We start from the raw sequence: 4,749 nt of genomic DNA, 5'->3' as shown, positions 1-4,749 counted from the left end.
ATCTGAATTACATAGATGGAATTACTCTTTGGTATACTCCCAAATTTCATCCGCAATGCAATCTTTTTCTACAACAGTTAAAGTAATAAAAACTAGTTTATAACCACAATTCCCTATAGGGAACTTAGAAAAGTGAGTTTAATCACTAAAAATAGTATTCTAATTTGCTGTCTTAAGTCAATGACATCAGAGAAGACCATAGTTGGATTGTGCAAAGCAACAGTTGGGCTTCCTCAGGAGACTAACTTTCACTTATCTTGTACATTCTATAAAGCTGAGGATAGTGCTCAAAAAAAAAAAAGCAAGGAGAACCTACCTGACAACACCCAATTAATAGGTTTAACAGGTGATTTGCATCTAGTTGGCCTTTTGGCAATAATCTAAACGTATACTGGAACTCAAGATCTTATTTAAGGAGGTAGTGTACTTATTTCAGCTAGTCTCAGCTTCCCCCTCCAATTAAGGCACAAATAGGTCAAGGTAATCATTTTTATATAAGAGGCACAGAAGATGGACATGGGAGGAGAAAGGAGTGATGTCGGAAGGAGGGTCTTCAAAGTTCTTCCAAATGTTTCCTCCATTTCTGTGTCTTGTCATTTGGGCCGATTCTCAGCATGGGTCTTGCATTGTTGAAGACGAGGCATAGGATGAAGCAGGAGGGGTGCTTTCCCAATGATTTTTCTTTCAGAAGAACATTACAGCCATGTACCGAAATTAGCTCAACTGGAGTAGATGCAGATTCTGCAACTTCTTAGTTGGGTAACTTGACAGAAAACTAAATTCATTCCAGTTTTCTGATTTGATGTACATGTAAACCAAGCAACTGGATTACTGTAAGAAACCTGATGCATGCTTATATTTTCATCTGTAACTATAAGACACTGGAAATGTATATGATAATTTCAAGTGATGAACCAAATGTTACCACATGCTTGTATCCATGGGGGGAATGAGTGGCAATATTCTATATTTATCTTTAGCCGTCCTATTTTTTAAAATAGCAATAGCACTTAGACTTATATACCACTTCATAATGCTTTACAGCCTTGTCTAAGCAGTTTATAGAGTCAGCCTATTGCCCCCAGCAATCTGAGTCCTCATTTTACCGATCTCGGAAGGATGGAAGGCTGAGTCAACCTTGAGCTGGTGAGACTTGACTTCTACAGTCAGCAGAATTAGCTGCAGTACTGCATTCTAACCACTGCACCACCGTGGCTCAGATAAACCAATGAGCCAAATTAGGTGACAAATTCAGCCCCATAGCCAGGGAACTGAAAACTAAAATGGATACCTTAGTAAATATATTCCACATGTGATCAATAACAATGTTCCACTGTTCTCTCATCTCATCCAAAAAGGTTTCCCACAAGGTAACACAAGAGCAGAATAATACTAAAACTCTTATTAACTTGGGACTGAGTCCAAGTGATAAAAGAAGGGTGTAGGTGCTTGGAGAATAAATGTATGTAAGCAAGCAGAACTCATAATATTGGACATTTCCAAGGCCTCAGGCTACAGATGACGTCCAATACATTTGGGGCCATTAGATATTGAGAAACTGCTTAAAAATGGATCCTGTTAACAAAAGGAGCCATTCTTAATGTTAGCTTTGGGGGGGGGGAAATCCTACAGTGCAGGTGTACATTTTTGGATAGCTTTTCTGTTTGTAATACAGCCATCTACAATATAAAGTCTAAAAGATGCAAAATAGAAGATGTACTCTAGCCAAAAAAAAAAAAAATGTGGTTGAAATGTCCTATTAACATAAAAATGTGCTTCATTTTGGCTGTCTTACACTTTATAAAATACTAACCATTTACATAGGGGATTCAGATTTCCCAGATTTTTGTGATTTATCCTGTACAATATCCCAGAACTGTAGAAAATGCCATTGTATATCGATTACTATTGAGGGCCTCCATTGTAAGGGACAATTAAATGGCCTATGATTCTGATGTGTTTTCAAAATACCAGTAAAAGGGGAAAATAGTTCACTATGTTAGCTGCAATTACAACATACATACTCAATAAACCAACTGTATATATCTCTCTCCCCAGATGACCTCCCACTAATGTCTCAGGGTTGAGACCCCTCTGATCTATCTCCCACTACAAGTAGGGGTCCTCACTCCCCCATCTCAACTCTGAGGGTGTTCTCATCAAGTTAATGTCACAGATGGACCTTGTGCAATTCCCACCTTTTTTACTTCTCATAAAATCTGCCAAGGATCCTGTTGTTGTTAGTCAACAATTAGAGCTGTAGAATGGCTCAGGAGTGTAGGATGGAAGTAAAGCTGCTCCCAATCCAAGCCATGATTCCTGCCTGCCTGCACTGCTAAATCTTATAAAATAAACAAAATAAAGAATATCATTTCTTGGCCAATGTTGATGGATATGAGTCTTCAGCTTCCAAATATGGGTTCTTTTTCCTTTCATTATCTTTTCTAGATAATGGGGCACCACGGAGCTGATACTAGAGTTTTCTGGAAGGGGACGCTAGCCCAAGTCATCTTATGATTTTTATTAAATGCAAGAGTTAAAAAGAAGAGAGTAGAAATTCCATCTGTGGGAGGAAGTAGAAGAGAATTTTCATCAAAAAGACTTATTTCAGGAGCCAAAAATTAGACTTTGGCTAATTAGAATATAGCTTTAAAAGAATGTGGACTGATTCAGTCTACAAAAAGAAGAGACATAGGAATGGTTGGTATCAAAAGAAACACACATCTCTGCAAAACAGTACTACTTGCAAAACAGTACTACTTGATAGTTAGGAATAGGGCTGTTACGTGGGGTGGCAGATAAACACCGCCAAAAAATCATGCAATAATTTTGGGCTGCTATTTCTTTCCATAACCCCAACCTTTCTGGATAGTCTTGGAATAGAGAGCAGCATGTCCAAGTCACCACCTGCAGTCATAGCCTGTTAGAGCATGCTACAATTTTGGAAGCATTCGCTACAACTATTCCCATATGCTGATATGGCTTGGAAGAGCCATATGAAGAGAGGGCAGAGAACTCAAACTGTTTTTTCCTTCTTCAATGAATGGCAATCATGAGGAGGAACTCACACGTTCAAAAGTCCAGCAGCGCCATTCAAATTGCTTTCCATCTTCTTATACACCCTGTAGTGCCACCCTAAAATTGAAAATTGCTTTTACCTGGCCAAAATGTCTGAATGTCATCTCCCTCTTAGGTAGCCACGGAATGTAACTGGAGGGATTTCTAGCATGATGGGAATTGTGAGAACCATTAAAAGCCCCAGCAATCTTCCCTAGCACTTTTCTATAGTCCTCAACAACCTGAATTTATGCCTCCATAATGCAAAAAAGAAAGACATTTGCAAATACAAATTCAGTTCCATCTGTCTCTCTATCTCTCCCTCTCCCTCTCTCTCTCTCCCTCTCCCTCCCTCCCTCCCTCTCCTTCTGCAAATCCTCTCATTTGGGAATGGAATTGATTTCATTGATTGAAAAGGTTTTCAAATACAATCCTAACACTAATTAGAATTCAAATCAAATATAGCAGCCAGACTTGAAATTGCACTTTTCTGCCTGAAGAGCTGAGACAAAGAAAAACTAGAATAAATCAAGATTTTTTTTCTTTCCAGTTGCACGCAGATGATTTAATCTTGGAAGACTTACAGGAGGAGGAGGAAGAAGAAGAAAAGTGCAACCCTGTGTTCTTACCCCAGGGTTCCATTGCTCCAGAGGATTCCCACTCAGAGAATAACCTGAAGCTTTGGAGGACAAAAGATGAATTTGCCAGGAATCCATCACTGTTTGATGAATGAAGAACTGGATGAGGCTCTTCGGGCAACTTCACAAAGAAGTGAAGCCAAATACAGACAGCTTCTTTCCCTGGCCAAGATACAGTAGGAGGCTCCATATCTTATCCAAACACAGCTGACTTTGACATGGAAGACACGGCTTATCACTATGTCCTCAAAGGGAAGTTTAGAGAAAAGGAAACAACAGGTAAAGATCAATGCTTTCTAGTACTGATCAGGCTCTGTAGAGAAACTGAGATTTCCCATGAGAAGAATATCTCTCTGAGCCCTAGATGGGATACTTGGAATACTAGCTTTAACTAAAAGTGCAATTGATGTTGGCTTTGGCTCACTTTGTCATGATCACTGTACTTGCCTTTTGTCTCCATTTGGATTCTGTTTCTGTTGCCTGTTGGATTCATCAGCATCTCGGATTTACATTGGACTTGTGTCTCCCAGGGCAATGCTTGTCTGTGAAACAGAGAGCTTAGAATTAGTGGCCTTCCGCTAAATAGGGTTTTCTCCCAGAACTTTTCTGTGCCAAATGACTGAATAATTGCTACTGTATTCATTGTCATTTCACCTTACCTTTCCAGCTACTGGTCATTCAGTCAAATTTACTGAGCTTGCCAAATGATTCCCCTCAGACTCAATTTCTATGCAATACTGTTTTACTGGATGCACCATGCTTGAATGTGAAGTGTATTTCTGATGATTCTTTGCCTTTTCGAGAAAGAGAATTCTTCAAAATAATCTTCTCATGAGTAAATAAGACCTTAGTGACATCCAGGACTCTGTCAACTCCAGCTTCAACATATTTCATTTCAAACTGCTGCTTACTCATTGTCTTTACCTTTCTTGCTGCTGGTTATTTTGCTAGCTTTGAGGGATGGGGTGTTGAACTGCACTGTGTGTGCATGTGAATATATCTGAAAACAAAGATCTGACTGGAGCAATGGTTAATGAAGCAGGTTTTAAACTAT

This window comes from Pituophis catenifer, unplaced genomic scaffold (genome assembly GCF_029215685.1).
Source record: "Pituophis catenifer annectens isolate HBS135680 unplaced genomic scaffold, rPitCat1.0.hap2 SCAF_3, whole genome shotgun sequence".
Classification (NCBI taxonomy): Eukaryota; Metazoa; Chordata; class Lepidosauria; order Squamata; family Colubridae; genus Pituophis; species Pituophis catenifer.
The sequence above is the reverse complement of the archived record's forward strand: the minus strand, read 5'-3'. Positions refer to the sequence as shown.